The following is a 23603-nucleotide window of genomic DNA, read 5'->3' on the forward strand; positions in this document are numbered from 1 at the left end:
AGGTAAGAGCTGCAACACAATTGCCCAAAAATTCCACTCTAACCACTTATGGTTCTTTTTAATAACATATACATGTGTGTATACAAACACACACATACACATATGTCTTCATCTTGACATAACTATAGGTGGCAAACATGTTCACTTTGAAATGTGACTAGTTCATAGTTCTTGCATAATGTGGTACTCATTCATATACCTATATAACACAGTGAATGTATTAATTTTCAAGGACATGAGGTAAGTACAGTAAGGACATAAACTAAATCTCTTTATGAATTACTACACACTTCAGTTGTGAAACATAGGCACAATACACCCAGTTTTAATAAAGTGTGACATATCTTTTCAGAGAAAATTAATTATGGAGATGCTGCAATTTAGTACACTTAAATCTGGTTTAACAATTAGATTCTGTGTTTATCAATTAATGGCTCAAAGAAAGATATTTTATAGGAGAACATGCTAAAATGTCATTCTGGAACTGTCCTGTTTCAGAATTACACAAATCAGAGTAACATCTAGTCACTTATTTGTATCATTTAAGAGAACATAAGAATTTACTAATAAAATGGCATTCAAATAGTCTTTCCCTCTCCCCACTCTGTTTAGGTTTGGTCTTGCTGTGAATTGTAATACTAAATGCAGTCCCCCAAGACATGGAGTCAGCATGTAGACCCAAGTGACAATACGTGACCTTGCCCCCAAGTTATTTCTGACTGATAAATAAAGATGCCAACAGCCAATAGCTGACATAGACACATAGGTGAGATTAAGGATTCCCCAGCTTAGTATCATAGGAGAACTAGGAGGATGAGTAAGTCACTATGAGTTACGTGAGTTTAAGAGAACATGTTCCTGAGGGCCAGCCAATTGGAGTTAAGAGCAGCCCAGATGAAAAATCGTAAGTAGTAATTCTGGGTTATTGATAAGAAAGTAATTTCTAATAGCATAGAGGGTCAATATCTTCCCAGTTCGTGTGCTGCTTAAGGCTTATTGTAAATATAGAGGTTGCGTGGGTCTTTTATCCAGGAACTGAATGGTCAAAGGTGGGGCAGAAAAAATTCTGCAGTACCCGCTCCTCTCCCCATCTCTTGTGTGTGTATTGTGTATGCATTAGTGCATAGGAATGAGCCAGCATTTGAATGACAGAGCAGGATGTTCAGAGTCTATCTTTCCTTTCCTTTCCTTTCTTTTCTTTCCTTTCCTTTCCTTTTTTTTTTTTTTTCATTTATGAGTATGAGTCTGGAAGCCAGAAAAAGACAACAGATCCCAGAACCAGAGTTACAAGGGCTTATGAGTCACCATACAGTTTCTGGAACCCAAGTCCTGTGGAAGAGCAGTAAGCACGCATAACCACTGAGCCATCTTTTCAGCTCTGAGACAGTTTCTTACTGAAATGCAAGCTGGAGATTTTGGCTGGGCTGACACCTGTCTCACCGGCCTCTATCTTTAGTGCTGGGATCATAGGCACCTGCAGCCATGCTTTGCTACTTACATGAATACTGAGGACTCAAATTCAATTACTTTTGCTTACAAAAAAAGCAATGTACCCACTGAGTAATCTTCTTAGCTTCTTCAAATAATCTTTTATTATTATTATTTATTAATTTTAAATTATGTGTAGTTATGTGTGTCTGAGTGTGGGTTGTACAGGTAAGGGCAGTGCTTGTAGAAGCCAGAAAAGTGTGCTGAATTCCCGTGAAAGTGGAGTTATAGGTATTTGTGAGTTGATTGATGTGAGTCCTAGGCACTGAACTCCGGTACTTTGTAAAAGCAGTTCATGCTCTTAACTGCTTATCTGTGCCTTCAGCACCTCTTATAGGTTACATATATGCATAACATACATTTGTTTACATATATGTTCATGAGCCCAAGAATACTATGGTGCTTGCATGAAGGCTAGAGGACAATTGTAGGAGTTAATTCTTTCCTTCTATTATATGGTCTCTATGATCAAGCTCATGAACTTGGGCTTGGCAGTAAGAGTTGTCTCGTCCATTCAAATAAACTTTTTAAAACACACTTTTTGTCTTCAGTTCTTCGTATAAAATAAAAATAATTATCTTATAAAAAAATCCTTTCGTTAAGTCAGTGCGCAACTTTGTTCTTTTAGATTACATGTTGGCCTAACTTATTTCATAGATATTAACAAGAAATTTGATAATTACAGTGAAGCTCTGGATTTGGTATGTATTAATTTGGAACACTGCAATAGCTAAGTGACAGCTTAACCTCATCCCATGGATACTGGTGTGTAGTGTTCCAGTGAAAGAAGGGTAAATATAAAAGAATTAATGTTTGGTTTCTTTATGAGTTTTTTTTTTAATTTCTTTTCTTTTTCTTACACAAGTAAGTAAATTTGTACTGTGAAAAAGCTAATCCCTGTTAATATCCAAAAGAATAACAATTACTTTTGCACAATGAGTTGGGATTGTAATACAAGAAACTTGCAGGGAGGTATTCTAACTATATGCAAACTATAGCAAGTATTAAACGCCATGCTGAGGAAATTGAATGTTATACCTTAGGAATTCTATTTATTAATGTTAACTTTGAATTTCATTGGCATGAACTGGTGAATATGAATGTTGATTGGAAATCCCATGGAGACCTTATTGTGCTTTCTATCAAAAGACTCCACTGAAAAAGTCCTGATTCCTGGGAAGGACTTCAGAGTCACTGACCTCCATTCAACCTTAGGTAAAAATTGACCAGGGTATCCTTGAAGATTTACTGAATTGAACAGAGTAGTGAAGGTGAAAAAGAGATGGAATGCCTTAAGGAGAAGTTCTTTGAAACATGGCAAAGGTCATCCAAGGAGTGATTGAGAATAACAGTTTCAGTATGTGGAATGGTTTCCTTATACACACCTCTAAGAGCATACAGACTTAATTCTGTATTATAAGATGAACACTTATTAGGTATTTCCGTTACTTTTGTACAACTATGGCAAACATCCCTGTAAGAACAACATAGCAAGGAATGAGTAATATATTTTACCCCACAGTTTCAGAGATTTCAGATCAGAGTTCTCTGCAATATTAACATTGAGAAAACCATGGTATAGGAGAATTTCATGGAGAATAGTCTTCAACTCATGATTGATAAGAAAATAATAAGTATAGCACTAGAGAATAGAAATAACCTTGGAAACCATACCCCCAATGACCTTCAAATAAGCCCCATCTGCTAAGGTTCTGCAACCTTCCAAAAATCACCACTAGGTGGAATCAAACATGAGCCCATGGGGAAATATTTCAAGTTCAAGCCATATAGTTCTATTCTGTGCCTCAAATGCCAGCCTTAGTTTTGTTTCTCAGAGTCTGATAAAATAGCCTCACAAAGAAACTAACGAAGAAGAGTGTTGCTTTAACTTACTATTTCAGGTTCCATTTCAGTTCAGTATTTCATTTGTGCCTTTACTGGGCGGTAATCCACATTTACAGTGTTTCTGTCATTTTGGGGCCTCCATTGCAGCCTAGTATGTACCTTAAAGCTTCATACTCAGCACACAGAGACTGTCTGTAGGAGCTTCAAACATGCCGCATAGTGTCCATTTCCTATTTGTTTCCTTGAAATGTGGGTCGAAACCTTCATGATCCCATAACTTTCAAATTCTGTATTCCTGAAAAACTATTATGTAGAAAATATTATGGTCTGCTAGCAGCTGGAGCAATAATTGGATCTATAAGAACTGTATGCACATTAGCTTTTCAGTGCCTAAATGGTTGAACATAGGGAAAGGGGTGCTTGGGAAATGACTTAGGTGAATCTGCAGGAGCAGGGTATCCTAGAGCATTCTTTTCTCAAGGGAAAGTCTTAAATGGCTTTAGTCTTTCATATCCATGAACCTACCTTGGTTGGAGCATGAATAATTTCTGAATTATTCAAGGCATATTTTCTATTGTTTTAATCCAAAGTAGGTAGTTTCTACTTAATGGTAACAGGCTCTTCAGAAACCATGCTTCTTCGGCTCTAACACAGGCTTTTCTGAGCATATTACAAGTTCATCAATCTATTCCAATCTACTATTGTTTCTGAGACTCATTGTAATTTGCCTAAAGGTGCTCAGCAGTAATGGTGCCACTACCCAAAGACTATAATGCCTTAATAGTTCCTCTGCTGTGAATATTAGTTCATCACTTTTACACTCAACCTCTCACAGTTTCAGGGAACAAACAAATATAGGCAAATTATTTGCTATGATATAATTTGTGTGACTTCTAGAAAGAGTTCTTATTTCTACATACAATATTATAAGCATATATATATGTATATCAATATCAGATCCCACACAATGGTCTAAAACCATTTTAGTTTTTCTCTTTTATTCTTCTGAAAACCTACTCAAATTTCTCCTGAAAACCAGTTCCAAACTTTTAACACAGACAGTCAAGCTTAGTCATACCAAGCCCATTTTTCTATTCTTGTGACAAAATACCTGGCAATATATCTCAATGGAAGATAACTTTTCTGAAGTTAACAGTTTTAGAGATTTCGGTCTACAGTCCTTGACACTATTTAATGTTTTTCCCACAGTGAATCACTGTGGTAGAGTAGTTCTCCACCTCATTATGAACAGGAAACAGAAACCAAGAAAGGACAATAGGTCCAACCCTCAAAGATATACCTTCTGGTATCTATTTTGCCAGTGTTGGTCATACCTGCCAAAGATTCTGAAACCTCCCAAGACACTACCAGCTAGGAACCAAGTAAGACTACTAGGGTAGTTCACATTTAAACCATGACTACTGGGGTAGCTCATACTTTAACCACAACATGTACTTGATTAACGTGTATTAAGTGAATAATGAATATTCTCCAAAATGATTCCTTTACAAAAGATTTATTATTGTTCTGCTTTGCTTTTATTGTCAAAATTATTTCAAGTTGGTGTGATGGTTAATTTTGATTGTCAAAAGTGGGTGTGTCTGTGAGGGTATTCCCAAACACAGGATGCAAAGGCTCTGATTTAATCATAAATTACTCCTTTGATGGATTCATATGATATTAATATTGCAATGTGGTGGAAGGCAAAGAGATGGGCTTCTTGGAAGAAACAGGTCACTGGGTGTATGTCCTTGGAGCCATAGCTCACTCTATCTCCTTCATGTATTTCCCTATTCTTGCTCTCGTCCACCAAGAAGTGGAGGAGCTCATTTTTATCACATTCCTATGGTTGTAATATTCTTCTGAAGCATATGGTGCCAAATGACCAGAGATGAACACTCTTAAGCCTTGAGCCAAAAATGAATTTTTCCCTATATTGTCATATCTGTTGTATATCTGGTCACAGTGACATGAAAAATGACTAAGACAGCAAAGTATGTTTTCTCACTAAAATGTATCTTTCATTATTGTATATATAGCAACAAATAGAAGATATTTGTGTGTATACATATTACATTGAAAGTAAATGTCTTAGAATGAGGGAATGAATGTGTACAAAATTTTCATAGATACTTAATTGGTAATCATGGCACACTTTCCTTACTCCAATATCTTCACTTTCTTCCAGGATCATTCCTGCAATTTTCAAGAAAGTATCTTGGATATTAAAATCTGAGGAGAAAAAAGTTCACAATACATATATGCCCAATTTAAAACAATGAGAATGCTGTCAGATCTCACACCATTAAAAGCAAAGCCTTCTAGAATAGAAAGGGGAAAGACTAAAACAGAAAGGAAAGAAGTAAGGGAAGGAAGAAGACAAGAGAGGGAGGGAGAGAGGCATTGAAGCCCTCCTCTGAACTCTTGTTCTTGGCAAGATAATTTCTTGCTATTGTCATTTGCTCCACTGTTGTATTTTTCTGCAACTAGAAGACATTTCAAAGACAAACACAATTTTGACTTTATCTTACTTGTTCTTGAACATACTGCTCCCTGTAAATTTGCCTGTTGTTTATATCGGACACTGGTCTAGTGTTCATCCCTCTAGTTCTTTTGGCACTGGTTGTTTATTAATAATTATATTTAATTGTAAAAACACAATACTAACTGTCAGGTAAAATAACAAACCATTAATACAAAAACTTCTTTAACTTTTAAATAAGAATATTTATAGAAGGGGCCAGGAGGGGATTTGTGATGTAGTTAATTTAAAAAGAAGTATATTTATGTGTTATTTCCATTAATGCCATTAGGAAGATGTTATTCCATTTTAAAGATGAGTAGTAAACAAAAAAAAAAGAAAGAAAGAAAGAAAAGAAAAAAGAAAAAGCCTGGTGGTGTTGGCACATGCCTTTAATCCTAGCACTTGGGAGGCAGAGGGAGGTGGATTTCTGAGTTCGAGGCCAGCCTGGTCTATGAAGTGAATTCCAGGGCAGTCAGGGCTACACAGAAAAACCCTGTCTCAAAAACAAACAAACAAACAACAACAAAAACAAAAAAAAAGAGTAATTAGAGACATATCTTGATTGATTAAACACCTGTCCAATGTCACACAACTATTAAATTCCAGCTGAAAAACTAGAACTGAATACAGCACTTTGCTGAGTTTTCAGGCAAATTCTGGTGGTCCTTGAACCCTTAAGCTAACCCTTTCATTGCAACTGACTGTCAATGGAACCATCTGACTATATAGAACAAATGTATCTGGTTGCTCCTTTCTGAGTCTATTTCCTCATAACATAAGCTACATTTTGGTAAATGCTTCTGAAAACTTCAACAGTGATGCTTTTTCACACTTATGTTATTTAATTCCTCTCACTTGTCTCTCAGCAGTTGGATGCCATTCTCAAAACTGTTCAATTTCTTTTCACATAGTTTCTCCTTAAAATGTAGTTTATAATCTGTTAATCATCTAGGCTTTCTAGAGAACAAAGCCAACAAGATCACACACACCACAGGGCAAAGTAGCCTGATGTATAGATTACTTTCTGTGGGGCCAAAAAGCTGTGTGACTAGAGGAGCCAGTATGGAGCAAGAGTAAGGTTGAGACATGCCCAAACCCCAAAAATCTCATCCTGAGACCTACAGGAGTTGGGACTGTTCCCTCTTTGATTGTGGGCCTGCATGTCCTTGTGCATGTAGCCTGAATGACCCCCACCTTTGCCATCCTTGAGGTCATCACATAGCCTGGTGGCTAAATCACAGGTTTAACTTCCTCTTTCCCTATAAGGATATGTCCAGCTAGCTCCTGGAATTCTTCTTCAAACAAATGAAGCATTCCCAGCACCTCAATACCAGCCAATAATGTACACTTACCTTAAACATCCTCTACCCACTCCCCAAGGTTTTTATAGCCCTTGTTATGCCCAATAAAAGAGAGCTGTTTCACTGATAAGCATCTTGGAGAAGGCTGTTTCTTCTGGGCACTAAAGCTGGCTGAGTTCTTGTGGACCCATCTGCCCAGATAAACTTTGCTCCTTCTACTCCTGCAGGGTATACAGTGGTGCTTGGATACTCTGAGGACAGAAGCAGAACCAGGCTGACTACATTTCTCCTGTTTGGACAGAAACCTACAAAAAGCAACTCAAGTAAAGGTTTATTAGGTTTCAAAGTTCAAGGTTACAGCCATTCATCCAGAGAAGTCATGGGGACAGAAACTTGTGGCAGATGGTTACATTTTATCTGAAGTCAGGATGCAGAGTACAATGAATGCTACTGCAGTGTTGGCTTTCCATCTTTATTCAATCCAGGACCACAGCTCTTGGAATGGTACTGCCTGCAGAAAAGGTGGGTTTTCCCACTTTAGTTAATTTAATCTAGATATTCCCTCAGGTTTGCCTGGACTCTTGCCCCTCATTGGTTCAAGGCTTGTCATGTTGACAACCAACACCCATTTAGCTTCTGTTCTTTAGTGTAGTAGAGACTGGACTCATCCTACCAGGCAAGGCACAGTATCAGCAGCAGCTGTAGGCAAATACTGCTCACACCAAATTCATTTCCAAGTCTGGTAGCTTAACCCTCCAGTCATCTGTCATCAGACCACTTTCTTCTGAAACTTTCCCTTTTTGTTTAACCATCATCTATCTTCTAAGATGTTTTCTGTAGATTTCTCACTCATTTCTTTATTTTTACTCTTTCTGCTCCAGTGATAGGCCATTCACTGCACATTCATTAATGTGATTCAATCTATCCATTTGCCCTGAGATAAAGACCCCTAATCTTTCTTGTCCTAGACAGGATTTCCTCTGGAAATTACCCACTCTAACCTATCTTGCTCCTCACAGTTCCCTTTAAACTGATTTCGTTTATTTAATTAAGCAGGCCTGCCTTTCACAAACCAGACCACATACTATTTTAATTCCTCTTCCTGAAGCAATCTCTCTTCACCCAGCTAACCTCTGGCCTTCCTTCCTACAAAACTTAGTTCATATGCCACATTTTCATCCAACATTATGACTCCTCTGAAATGTCAGTTTCCCAACTTCCAGCAGCATTCATTTTCCTTTGGTTCTATCACCAGTGAGGTATATTTGCCTTTCCTTGACTAATTATTGGAATAGGAACTTTGAAGGAGAAGCTTAACAGTTCTTTAAAGCTCATCATTCTCTACTTCCTTGAGTACACCTCACCTGTTATTCTCTGAACCCCAAACATATATCCTACCAAATATTCACTATTATAATTCACTACATCTAGAGATGCTTTTAGTAGAATGTACCTCATCTACCTGGCCAGCTTGTGTCTATAATGTGTAGATTTATGAAGTGTCCCTGTGGTGATGAAGAAAGGTTAATCACACAGCTAGAACAAAACTATGGAAATAATGGATAAACGAAGAGACATAGCAGCCAGAGGCCTACCTGTGATAACTCAAGTCATAAAGTCTGAGGATCATTCATTCCAGAACTAAAATACATTAAAATGTCAAAGCAGGAGGTGTATTTGGTAGGTTTCGGCTTGCCAGAGAGTGGTATGGTAGATCTCATTAATCTACAACCTTTGCTAATGAAATGTGAAGCTTCATGCTGTTGACTCATGTTCTTCTTATTATATAAGCACCTCTGTTCCCTGTCTCACAAGCCCCCTAAAAGCAGGAAGGTGACTATTTTAAGCTGGTATTATTTTCATTATTTTATTCATTGAATCAGTTCAGCAGATGGTAATTCAGTTGTTTCTCTAAGGCTAGTAAACACCATGCCCCCTGTGTTAAGCCTCATCCCCTGATATACATTTAGAGAAAGATCCCCAAACATATGACTAGTATTTAGCATATATAAGATGGTCAATAAATATATGTTTGACTGATATTGCCTTCTTCACAGTTAGTCTATCTTGGACACACTTACTCCTGTGGGGAAATGCAAGTTCCCCATGCAATTAGATTGGACACCTGTGATAAAGTTGGATTTAGTCTAGTTTGAATTTCAGAGGCTATTTACTTCAGAATACAAACGACTGAGATCAAGTAAAACATGTGTGCATTATTTTTCCATGTTCTAGCAAATGATAAAACTTGGGTTGAGGTTATTTTGTAGGAAGGTGGCAGATCTGCTATGTATTGGTTCCTGTCTAATAAACACAATAACCTTTCTTCTGTCATGTAAAATAGTTCAAACCAGAAATCCTAAGGGATTTTTGTGAAGTACTTCATTTTTGAGACTAAATTGTAAACTAGCAAACTTTGTTTATTCTGTCAAAAACATAAGTGAAAATTTGCAAGATATAATTGTGTGTGAAAAGTTTCTAGGGAACATTCAGTTTCTTTTCTTCCCTTGATTATTCCATTTGTTACATTCTTTTTCTAAATGTGGATGAGGTTCAACACAGGGGGCATGGTGTTTACTAGCCTTGGAGAAACAACTGAATTACCATCTGCTGAACTGATTCAATGAATAAATGTATGCCACAATTTTCCCAGCATTATGTGACATTTCTCCTAGGGAGAGGTAAGCAAACATCTATCTTCCCAGATAGGGAACCAACAACAAACCACAGTAAGGATCGCCTCAAAGTCCAACTGATGAACCAACTTTTTAAATTCAGATTACTGACAGGAATATGGGTGATGGTTACAGCGATGGGAGCAGAAATAGCTCAAAAGCAGCATCTTTATCAAAAGCCTAACCCAATATGGATGACATAGAGCTCACTGCACAACTTGTGGACAGTTCAACAATATGGAGGGTCTCCTTTCTAGATCACTCTGTTGATTTTAGCCTCTTTCGGGCCTCTTGATATGTTTCAGCTTTGTTCAGGCAACTTGGATCATCTGCTTCTTCCAGAAAACTCACCTGGTCTAATAGTGTCTCTCAGTCCTTATTATGTAGATGTTGTGGGAAATACTAAAAATGAACAGCAGTTCCCGCGCTATGCTGGGCACCAGTGGGACACATGGCTCCACTGGGGTGTTCTCAACTCGTCGGGTTCTCTGGCTCCGAGCTCCCGAAACGCCTGTACCCAACTCACTTAAGACTCCTTGGCAGGTCGCTCCATGCAACGACCACCCACCCCTCAGTCAGTTGCCACAACACCCAGCAACCCAGTAGAAGCAAAATTCTAGAAGCTTATAATCAGTCAGATTTATATATCAACAAATTCTCAATTCACAAGAAGCCCACACAATAATTTCAGAGTCAATTGATAATGATACAAGCTGCCCACCTAGATTAGGCAAGTTGCCTCAATTATTTTATCCTTATATGATATTATATTTCCCTGTGGCTATTTAGAGCTACCCTGAATCTGTATCATCCTGTTCGTTCTCCATCTTGCTTCCTTCTCCCTACCTGTTGCCTCTGTCTCTGCCACTCTTTGCTCCGCCTCCCTTTTCCATGTCCAATCACAGGCTTCTTGTATAAATAATTAAATTAATTGGACAGGGAAAATCCTGCAACATGTAGACATCGGAGAGAGGAATGTAATGAATCTGTTCAGTTTCAGGGGCATCCTGAACTTTTGTACTGTTTACTTCCTGAGCTTAATGAGATTCATCTCCCTTTGGAACACTAAGTCTTTATGCATTTCCCTCTAGGACACAATGTTTTTGTTGGGGGGGGGCTGCTTTACAATACTCAGCAAGTGCACAATATGTACCAGGTTCCCTTATAAGTAATTAAGAGTCAGTTGTGAGATGTCTCTGGCCTTGCTCTCAATGTGCTAACATATCTAATGACAATTAGCGAAAAATAACTGTGCTGAAGGAAAGATATATATCATAACTATGGGGCAAAAAGAAGGATCAATTTTCATTTGTGAACAGTTAGAGAATGACTTTATAACTAGAGTGATATTGAAACCAGATCACCAAAAGATGAAGAATGTAAACAAAGGCATAGATCCACCACTGACAATTCCCCATAATAGAAACATTCATAGTGTCTTTGGATGATTCAGTTGATATGGTGACTGGGACAAGAATTGGGAACAGAATACAGGAAGTGAACTTACTTTCTTGTTATCACTTTACATATTTTTTAGCTCAAAATAATGCTTTCAAATGGTTTCTGATATCTCATAGTAAGTTTGTATGAACATTATAGACAAAAAATAGTTTTTATTAAAGATCAATATGAATGAAAAAATAATGATACTAACCACCTATTTGATCTCGTGTTCTCTTGATTTCTAGCTTTTTAGTTGTGTGTTTGATGACACGTGAATGTTACACCTCTCTTCTCTCACTTCTTTTATGCTATGCCTCCATATAGACTCTCTTGTCCTTGTATTTTGGGTAGTGGTGATGTGCAGTCATGCATGTGTGTGTGTGTGTGTGTGTGTGTTTGTGTGTGTACAGGTATGTATGCAGGGAAGGCAAGGGAAAATTCTAGGATTCCTCCTCTACCACACTTGACCTTATTCTGTGAGACAGGCTTTCTCATTGAAACTAGAACTAGATTGGCAGCCAGGAAACCCCCAGGCATCTGCCTATGATCTCACCTCCAGTGCCTTTATTTTCACCTTCCTACTCCTACCGAAGCACAGGTATATAGCATAGCATATACCAATTCTCATGATCATGCCTGGTCTGTACTTTTACATAGGTTCTGAGAATTCTTTTTAAAATTTAAATGTAAACTTATTTTATTGTTTGTTATTAATATTGTTAACATTAATTATTATTATTGTGCGTATGATATGCGTGTGAGCAAGTTATGGTGTACCATAACTTGTACCATAACTTGTATGGTGGAGGTCAAAAGACAACTTTGGGGGTCTAGTTATCAAATAAAATCCAGGCCATGAAGCACAAGAGGAGGAAGACAGAAAGAGATCTGCCTTCTGCCATGACACACAATACAAGCAGGGAAAGACACACACAGACCTGCCCTCTGACCCCAACCCCTGCATGGCATAGGTGGACACACAGAACCCTGCTTAACACCACATAGTGCAACATGGGATAGAAAGACAGAGACCTGCAGACCACCATGGCACCCACAGACCTACTCTCTAACATAGTATAGATAGGCCATAGATACCTGCTTGTCAAAGGATGTTACCCAGGGGCCTGCCAGGTACACAATGTGTAAGTATGTGTGGGCAGATGGAGAGAAAGAGAAATGGAACAGTTTATTATGAGGAGAGATGGAACTAGAGGAGTAGCTTGTTGTGAGTGCCAGCCCTGTTACCTGGGGCCATAGTGAAGTCCCAGCCTAAGGCCATGTCTGAGTCTGTTGTTGTGGAGCAGCAGGGGTCAGTTTCTATGTCCATGGGTTATATTACCACTAGAAAACATGGGGACATCCCTGGTTGGGGCAGCCACCAGGGACCATGTGAATGCCAAGGGTCTGTGCAGAACTGGCTCTGTCCCTCACTGGCTATGGGGCTATGGAGACCTGGCCCCACCTCTCACCAGAAGCAACATTCTCAGTAGCAGTCCCTGTGCATTGCCCAGGCAGCATAGTGGAGCTGGCCCTGGTGGAGGGGGTGTAGGTAAGCCAACCCCAGGGCATGAGTGTTGGAGAGCGACCCTGACACTGGTACAGAGGTGAGCCTCTTGCTACCTCTAACAGTTGGGAAAGTTGCCCCCAAGTCATGAGCATGGGATAACTAGCCCTGCCCCTCACCAGCTGCAGAACTCAGGAGAACAAATCCTGCACCTCACCTGGGCAATACAGCAGAGCTGGCCCTGATGATGAAGGCACTGGTAAACCAGCCTAGAGGGTTGAGAGCTGGTACAGCCCCTTGCAGAATGCAGCACTCTACACTGGGTAGCACAGGGTAACTAGCTCTGGAGGTGTGGGTACAGGAAAGTTGGTCCAAGGGCATGATAGCAGGAGTACTGACTGTCTTCTACTGATGGCAGCATTGGTTGGACTAGCTGGAGCAGTGCTGCAGAGCTCACCTGGTGGTGCTGATAAGAGAGAGCTCATATGCTGATCAGCTCAGTTACTACCCAGGCCCAGATAGCCCAGGGCTGTGAGTAGGCCTACTCAAAATTTTATATCATCTGCAAATGGTGGAGACACATGAAAGGGACAGTACTGCTGATCCAAAGCTGCAGGATTTCCATGGCACAGGGCAACAACAGGATAATCAGGAAGAGGCCTAGTGAAGATCCAGTGTTGATGGTATCACAGAAGCCAGAGATCCTGAACTAGACCAATGACTCATTGCAATGAACATTTGCAAGTGAGGATGTGTGGACAGAGGGCTATACTGTGGGGCACTGTGATTGTGTGTGTGTGTGTGTGTGTTATTTGAGGGAAGTGAAGTTGCAAGGGTAAAGGTCAGATATGAAGGGATTGGAAGATGAGTGGGACTGAGGTGCATAATGGGAATCTCACAAAGAATCTATATCATCTGGCTTCTATGAGTAGTCAAACTTGAACAGAAGCTTTTCATTTGGAACTAGCAAATGTAACCTGTGTTCCTAGCCTGTGTTTTTATATGGGCAACTATGCTCTCTCCTTATCATTCTCTAAAAATTGGATTGCATAATAATGATCTTTATATCCAGGTAAAATGACCATTTTAGTCTGTTCCTAAAAACCTGATTTGAAGAACTATGTGAGAACGAGGGTTTTACATTTTAAGCAGTACTATATTGACCTAGCCCTCGGGTCAGTCAGCAGTGTTCTTCAAGGGAGAGAGTGGGAATGGATGGGCAAGAGACTTGAAGAATGGAGACTAGACTGTCTGATCAAGTCTCGTTTATTGAAAGGCAACTATGGCTATATAAGCACAAGCTGAGGAGTGCAGCTGGAAACACTTAACCACAAGTCCAGGATGTGTCTGAGAAAAAAACAGAATGTTATCAGCGTGTGCTCAGCTGGGGTGGGCTACTTGCAAAAACATCATGCTAGGAAAACAAGTCTCTCATCAGGGTGGAAAAGTACCAACCTGTAAGTAAATAGCCCGAGATGGCTGCAGAGATGATAGCCACTTTCTGCTAAGAGTCAGCTCCCAAAACTATATGTGTTCTTTTTTGCAAGGTTCTAAAACTGTACTTTGGAAAGCACTCTTCCATAAAATCTTATGAAAGCTGAATAATATGAGCCTATTTTTATCTGTAGAAGTGATTCTCAACCCTGACTGTAGATCACATAGTGAACTTCTAAAGCAATGTTAATGCACAGGTCATCTCCCAGAACAATTATATCTAATTATCTGGAAGGAGATGAATATGTATGAGATCTGTCTTCTCTGTGCTATCACATATTTCTTCTCATCAATGTTGGAAACTTTTCTACTTATTGTGGATCTTACAAGAAAGTAGGAGACAGCTGAGAACCACAATAAATTTTCTTAAATTTTCAAATGTAAAGAGCAGAGCTTCTCCTTAGGATCCTGACTTGATAGATGTTGCTTCCTCTACTTTAAATTTGAGCTCATTTATCACTCTCCTGCCAAGCTGCTACAATGTATAAGCAGGTAAGGAGTGGTAAGTGTGTCTTTTCCAGAGCTAAGGCTAATGAAAATGATACAAGTTTATCGAGCCAATAACCAGGGTGGAAGAGGCAATGATGAAAATACAAAGACTGTGGGTCATCTACTTAGCTTCAATTGACCCTGCATTGCAAGGCTATTATATGAAAGAAAACAAATGAGAATAAAAACAAAGTCAAATGGCTCAGGGTGTATTTGGGGGCCTAATGTTTCCACAAGCACAGAGCACAAACATAGTTGGAAGGGCAGCCAAGTATCCTACTCTTTAGGATTAGATGCACTTAGATATTAAGTATGCTGGTTAGTTGATTGTTTACTTTATTTATTTATTATTTTAATTTTCTTGTCAACTTGACACAAGCTAGAAGAATTATCTGAACCTAGTTGGAAGATTGCCTCCACAAGATTGTCTACTGGCAAGTCTTTGGAAAATATCCATAATTGATAATTAATGTGGAAGGGTCCAGACAGTATGGATAGTCCTAGATTGTATGAGAAGACAAACTGAGAAAGTCATGAGGAGCAAGCCAAAAACATTGTTCTTTCATGTCCTTTGCTTTTAACCCTTCCTTCTAGGTCCCTGCTTGATTTTCCTCCATGACATCCCTCAGTGATATACTGTAACAGGGAAACATAAATCAAATAGACCTTCTCCTTCCTGTGTTGGCTTTTTCCATGCAGTAAAAAGCAAACCAAGACACTAAAGAACAGGAAGACTTTCTACCCTAGAACAGGCCAATCTGGCACCCGAAACACTTCAACACACAATGGAAGAGGCCTCACTCATCAATAATACTACTGACAATGGTGTTTCTCAGTGGTTAAATTTTAGCTATATGAGAGGAACCAGAAAAATAGAAATCAGGTTAGAGTCCAACCAAAGGAGAGACATAGGTAGGATTTTAAAAGCTGTACTCTGATATAGTATGAGCAATATAAATTTTAATTCATAGAGGATAAAAGCCAATGCATTATTAAGTGAATTTTGGAATGTAAATTATACCAGCTTTAAGTTCAAAAGTTCATAACAGTGGAAAGGGAGAATATTAATTAGAATTATTAGCATAGATAAAAATGCAAAGATCTGAGAAAGAAATATACAGGTATAGAATATATGGAGAGTTATATAATATTAAGGGGACAGAACCTTGTTCAGGAAGAGAAAAGGAGATTAGGTAGACATAATTAAATAGATATTAGAGAAAAACTTCCATGGATCCAAGTATGCCCATTAAGTACAATGATTGTTGTCTCAGGTCCTAATAGTGATCAATAAACAATTCATAACTAGTCAGGGTAAAGACACAAAACAAGGAAAGATATTCCAATATGAGAAACTTCTATGTAGAAAGACCATGTACACTGTAAAGGTACGAATATGATGAGGTGGGTTATTGCAAAGTAATGTTGTCAGCACACTAACATAGACTAAGATCTATAAGATCCATGACTATATGTTCCAATTTTCTGATGTTACAGTTTAGATCTTATATGTTCTCAAAAGCCTGGGTAATAATAATTTCTTGGCTTCCAGACTGTGATCCTTTTGAAAACTGGTATAGAATTTAAGAGGTGGGGCTGAGCAAGATGTTCCCTTCAGAGAAAACTGAGACCCACCACCTTTCTCCCTCTCTTTTTTTGTCTCCTGGCTGCCATGCATGAACAGAAACAGAATTCATCTGGTGGGACTCTCACTTAGATACTCTGCTTCAGCACTTGCTACCTGACAGTGGACCAAAGCATCTGAAACCATAAGGCAACATAATTATTTCTTTCTTATAATATGATTTTCTTGTTTTGTCACAGCAATGGAAACATAATTAGCACACCTGACAATTTAAGCTCCGTGTGTAGGTCTAATAATTGGTACTCAAACTGCCAGGTATTTCTAGGATTATTTAACATTGTAATTTTATCTGTAGACTCATGAGAGGAAATGTGAAGTAACAAAAATCTTATCTTCAACCAGGCTGGCATGTAGGTACCAAAGTAAAAGAAAGATTTTATATAACTTTTAATAAGTGTATCACTATTTTCCTGATCTTAGGAAAAGCAGCATGCCTACCTCTGACTATATAAAAACTGCTAGAATAAATAATAGTTCAGATGGCAAAAGACAGATAGAGGAAGCACATGTTTGTAAGTGCTACATGGCATCTGGGTACCCTGAATGGACATATGGTAGGAAGTGCTGATGGAGTCTAGGCTTAGTTAAAGATCTACAGAAAGCTCCTAAAGGTAGAAGAGGAAAACTGGAATTCTCTGTGGAAGGAATTTGAGTATGGATAGCTGTGGCACAGGGTCAGCTCCAGGGTGCAGACCAAAACAGGAAGGATCCTATTCCCGGCTGTTCTTTGGTTCCTGTGTCCTGATGGTTCTGGATGGGACCCTCTTGGCTAGGAATTTGAGCAGATGTGGTGGTCTTACCTGTGCTCACAGGTGTGTCAGCACTCCTGGGAGACCAGCTCTGTCCCAATGGTATTTGTTTGCCGAGTGCTGTATCATATGATCAGCTCCTGGTGCAGACAGAAACCAGAAGGAGTATTTCCCCAGCTCAAATTTTTAGAAAATATTTTAGTATCTCTTTAAAATTAATTTGGGGAAATTTTCTAATGTCCCTGCATGAAAAATCTACCCATATCCTTAATGTTGAGAGTTACTTTTAAAGGAGCATGACTGACTCCACATATTGGCTCAAATTTATATTAATTAGTTCCCTCAGCAAGAATGAGCTGTAAGGCAGAAACTTTACCTATGGCTGGCTCCTCTCCTCTCATTTTACTTCTTGCTGGCCACCTTTTATTGATCCACCAGGATTACCGCCTCATGATGTTGGAGAAGGAATATCAGAGCAAATCCTAACATGACAGGTGCTGCCATGAAAGCCTAGATTTTTCTCTGAGGACATATTTGTGGCTTCTCAGGGCCCCTCAATGACATCTTCAGATCTTTTTATAAGGAAAGGGTACTCTTACCCACCATCTGGCCTTTATTCAGATTTTACGTTGGTCCCTCAGTTCTGGTGAGACTATATGATGTCTCTAGAACACACTTTCTGACAAAATCCCAACTCCAACGTCTGCCTTTCAGATCTCATATATGTCCATATCTATCATCAGGGGAGACCATTGTGTCTCCCTTGAAGCAGAATTGTGCTAATCTGCTCTTTGATTTCTTTAGTCTGAGGCATACCCCATTCTTCTCTCTCCCCAACTCCACAGTATACATTGTATGCTGTTATCTGAGTCCTTCCCAGTAGAGGAAGAAATTACCTTTATAAGCTCTTTCCTAACTAACACACTTCAGCTTTTTAAATAGCTGTTTAGGATCTTTACAGTAATTTTACCCATTTTCATCACATTAGTATTTCTGAAGATTTATTATTTGTCTTGAGATATTTCCTCAGGTTTACTCTTTGTCTTGAAATTCACTACATATTGTATTTTAATCATCCTGAAAAGTTTTTCTAACTGACATATTTTCCTGTGCTTTTGTATGTGTATATTGATTTTGATATGCACATATTATATACAATTGAGCAAATCATATATAAGCTTTTCACGTGGTTCATGTGAGCTAAAATGAGTGAGAAACTAGTAGGGAAATGATGCAGAGAGAAAAGTAAGTTGAAAGTTAGGTGGACTATTTAGCAAAATCAGAAATACATAGTTGTAAACTCTCCAGCATTTTATATACTTATAAACTACACATGTCTTTTAAAAATATTTTCAAATTATATTTTAGATACTTAAAGAATATTCTCTATCACCATGAATAGCAAAATCTATTTTTAAAATGTATTAGACTATATTTACATTTATTTCCAAAAGTGTTTTTAAAGAACAATAATTACAATGATTTATGTTTCTACTTTAAAAAAAATGTTTGGGGTAGGGAATCCTCATAACTTAGCTTGTGTCTAGCCCTCCAGCACAATTAGTGGCTTGCATATAGTTTATTTGCATGTTGTTATTTGTTCTAAGGAACATAGGGAAAAGGAGTGGATAAGCAGAAAGTGAGAGAGAAAAGGAAAAAGCAATCAGTCTGTTATCAATTAGATTACAGCTGAATATAACTAGGGACCAAGCACACTACAGACCTTTTAAAGACACACATTTAACACACTTCAAAATTGTCTGCACAAGAAATAGTTATGTATCCATTAGCTCTCATCCACTATCTTTCTGATTACTTTAATGTTTCCTTGCCTCTGCATCAGAATGGCTAAGCAAAAATGGGGTTGAGGAAAAGCAGTATGCCTACCTCTGACTATATAAAAACTGCTAGAATAAAATACAGCTCTGAAGGACTTTGACGTGACAAACAGGAGATACCTGATACAGCTTCCTACTTGCTCCTCTAGTATCTGCTCATGAAGTATCTGTATACATGAAGTCTCGAATCGCAGTCTTATTGGTGGTTGGTGTAAGCTTTACCACAGAATCACGACGTAGCTATCTGCTGCAACTAGTCTCAATGTAATTAATATCCACCACCTCTCTCTTTCATTTCTTCAGTAATTTAATGTGTTTAAGCCTCTGCCTTGAGGGGACTGAATCATCACTGCTATGAAGCTGGGACCCTTAGTTGCTTTGTTCTTCTTGAGTTGTGGATATAAGTATTAAACATTTATAGTTTTGCTCATGAGAGCATGGAATAACTTAAAGTAAGTTTCTAGGCATTCAGATTTTGTTAGTAATATCTAGATGAGTAGATCTAGTATACGTATTTGTATATTGTTGAGAGCTTTTGTTGCCACTTCTAGTAATTTGGCATTTGTCACTGGGCTCAGACAAGGAAGTAGGCTCAGGTAAGAAAATTAGAAACAGTGACCATGGGTCTTTGTTTACTACTTTGCTGAATTACTACCTTATGTGATCTCTTAGCGTAATATTTTACTTAATTATTACCTTGAGTGATCCCTTTGCTTACTACTTTGCTTTATTACTTTCTTATGTGATCTCTTTGTTTACTACTTCACTTGATTACTTTGTCTTTGATCTAAGAACTGACCATGTTTTTTGGATGAACCTAGACTGGTGTAAAAGCAGCCTGGAGAAAAATAAAGCTGCCTCAGCCTCAGTGCTGACTGGAGTCATGTTTTAGTCTTGTCTAATTGTTTTGTCTTTTCAATCCTCCCTCCTTCCCTTGGGACCCGGTTGACTGAATGAGCTGGCTTGATTAATACACTGTCTAGAAAACTCAGAGGAATGGCTTGCTGGGTAATCCAATAGTGGTCTTCTGCATGATAGAGAGACAAAATTCTTGGTAGCTGCTCATTCCACAAAGCCGCATGCCTCAGTAGTCCCTATCAGGTGCCAAATGACTGCAAGCTTCCTTGAAAGTTGTTAGTACTGTGTTTACATTGAAGGGCAGAAGCTAGAGTTCACTATCAGTGGACAATGGCAGCATCCATACATGTTCCCCAAAATGAGAGGTGCTTTTCTGCACAGTAGCAGCAGCTTCTGTATCTTCTTTTCACCTGGCTTTGCAGCCTGTAGGAAGGTGCTGTTTACATGTAGGACAGGCTGTCTCCCAACCTACACTGTCTAACATATCCCCAACTTATACTGTCACACACTTCAACCTTCTTGTAAACATGCCCACAGACATACAAAGATGAGGTCTGCTGCCCCTAAATTTTTTTTTAACAACCAAGGTTAGCTATCACACAAATGTATTTATTACTACTCTTTGGAGATATAAGCATTAAAAAATAAAAATAGTCATTCTTGCCAATATGGTAACTTCTATTTTTCTTTTATTACCTACTTGACTCCCAAGTATAGCTTTAATTATTTTATTGTTCATGGCGTCAAATATTACTACATGACACAGCTAAAATGTGCTTGATTGGGACATATGCCAAATCTCTCAGTGTTTTCATCATAAAATATACCCAGTGTGAGTCAGTGTATGTGGGGTCCTCTAAAACTGAATTACACTTCACATGTTACTGCTGTTAAGTACAAACCAAGTAGAAGGAAACTTCATCCAGAAGTGGTGTCAACCCGTTTGAGTTACTGCCTCTTCTGGAGCTGTGATATTTCAACTATCCAGTATTTCTAGTGTCAAAATAAGACCTGACAGACCTCAGGATTCTCTTGAATTATTTTGATACATAATAATAATTTAAAAAATCTTGGACTCATTAATGACACAGCAGCTCTAATTCTGAGCTGATCAATGGGGCCCTTCCATTCTATCATTGCTGAATAAATTTATTGTAAAGAGAGTTGACAGTTGCAGAAATAGAATAAAATTCTATAAAGCTGTCTAATGTTTATTTGCTTATTTTTGCTATGCTATTGCCATAATCACAACTGAGACATTAAACTGGGGAAGTGATAATTATTTCATTAACTACAGCTGCTGATGTTGAGTCACCTACTCTCTCTCCATGTAAATATATATGCATTTGCATTATATATAATTTTACTGGCAAAAACTAACATAAATTATTCAATATTTAGTCAACAAAATTGCAATAAGTGTTCACTGTGTGGCAACAGATGCAATCTCCTCCATAGGAGCAAGACTGAGTCAGCAAGATGGAATCTGTCACTGGAAAGAGATAATGTAATTATAGAAGAAAGAGTCGTTTATATAATTAGGCAGGTGTGGAACTTTATAATAACCTAGCAGCATGTAGAATAGTCTTGGTCCTAATGACTGCTTTAATGTGGATTGTCATTATACAAACCGGCACATGTCAAGATATTTTTCAAAAGGGGAAAATGTTGGGAGCAAAGAGACACAAAAATAGGAAATAAACTATGAAAAGACTGTTGGTTATTGGACTACAGCCTTGCCTGAGTTTCTAATTTATTCTTTTATTTTTAATAATTTGCTTGATTCTCTGCTATATTCTCCATAATTTCCTCAATATTGTTTTCCTACTAGTCATCTTGTAATGACTTTCCATTCCTATATTCTCTCATTGATACCAATGGGAAGCAGCAAAATGATTTCAATTTCAACATTATTTGAATTTCCCCTGAGATTTATCTCAATGACTTGTATCTGAGGAAACCCTAGGTCATATATTTTTAAATGTATGAAATTCACAACAACTAATCTATTTTTTCCTGGAGGAAGCTAAATTACATGTGTTTATTTGATATACCATCAAAACTCAGAAATGATACTTAGAAAAATATTAAAGTTAGATAAATATATTCTGGTATTTTTGATTGATCTATTTAGAGATTTTTTTTTATTCCACTTTTGTGGCTAAGAATTATCTGGCCAGGATTCTTAAGACAGATCATGTAGCAGCTGAAATCAAAATATTGCTGCACAAGCAAACCTGAAAAGCATGCTATTTGCAAAGCAAATTTAAAACCACACACTTGGGTTGAATTAGATAATATTAAAGCTCAAATGTCAAATATCAGCAAGGATAAGTTTGATCCTTAAAGCTAATTAAGGAGCCGTGCAAACTGAGCATAGATGTATTGCTCAGCATATTCTGCATTATTCAGTAATTGCAGAACATTATTCATCTCAATTAGTGACCTCCAATTCAGGGGTGAAAATACGAGATTTCTTTGATCTCAAGGATGGAAGCCATGAAATATTTACCCTTTTTATTTTCTTTTATTTTCAAACTTGTTTTTTATTAGATATTTTCTTCATTTACATTTCAAATGCTATCCCAAAAGTCCCCTATACCCTCCCCCTGCCCTGCTCCCATACCCACTCACTCACACTTCTTGGCCCGGCTTACGCTTGTACTGGGGCATATAAAGTTTGCAATACCAAGGGGCCTTTCTTCTCAATGAGGCCAATTAGGCCATCTTCTGCTACATATGAAGCTAGAGACACGAGTTCTGGGGGTACTGATTAGTTCATATTGTTGTTCCACCTATAGGGTTGCAGACCCCTTCAGCTCTTGGGTACTTTCTCTAGCTCCTACATTGGGGGTCTTGTGTTCCATCCAATAGCTGACCGTGAGCATTCACTTCTGTATTTGCCAGGCACTGGCAAAGCCTCACAGCAAACAGCTATATCAGGGTCCTTTCAGCAAAATCTTGCTGGTGTATGCAATTGTGTCTGCATTTAGTTGCTGATTATGGGATGGACCCCGGGGTGGGGCAGTCTCTGGATGGTCCATCCTTTCGTCTTAGCTCTAAACTTTGTCTCTGCAACTCCTTCCATGGATATTTTAATTCCTATTCTAGGGAGAAATGAAGTATCTACGAGTAGGTCTTCCTTCTTGACTTTCTTGTGTTTTGGAAGTTGTATTCTATGTTTCTAGGCTAATATCTACTTATCAGTGAGTGCATATCAAGTGACTTCTTTTATGATTGGGTTACCTCACTAAGAATGATATCCTCCAGATACAACCATTTGCTCAAGAATTTCATAAATTCGTTGCTTTTAATAGCCCAGTAGTATTCCATTGTATAAATGTACCACATTTTCTATATCTATTTCTCTGTTGAGGGACATCTGAGTTCTATCCAGCTTCTGGCTATTATAAATAGGGCTGTTATGAACATAGTGTAGCATGTGTCCTTATTACCAGTTGGAACATCTTCTGGGTATATGCCCAGGAGAGATATTGCTGGAAATACTGGTAGTACTATGTCCAGTTTTCTGAGGAACCACCAGACTGATTTCCAGAGTGGTTGTACAAGCTAGCAATCCACCAGCAATGGAGGAGTGTTCCTCTTTCTCCACATCCTTGCCAGCATATGCTGTCACCTAAATTTTTGATCTTAGCCATTCTGACTGGTGTGAGATGGAATCTCAGGGTTGNTTTGATTTGCATTTCCCTGATGATTAAGGATGCTGAACATTTTTTCAGGTGCTTCTCA

At 38.3% G+C, this 23603-nt stretch overlaps 1 pseudogene; it reads left to right on the top strand.

Annotated features, from left to right (window-relative positions):
* The first annotated feature begins 827 nt into the window (after positions 1-827).
* LOC110306652 overlaps positions 828-23603 on the top strand; it is a 62408-nt pseudogene continuing 39632 nt past the window's right edge.

This window comes from Mus caroli, chromosome 12 (genome assembly GCF_900094665.2).
Source record: "Mus caroli chromosome 12, CAROLI_EIJ_v1.1, whole genome shotgun sequence".
Lineage (NCBI taxonomy): Eukaryota > Metazoa > Chordata > Mammalia > Rodentia > Muridae > Mus > Mus caroli.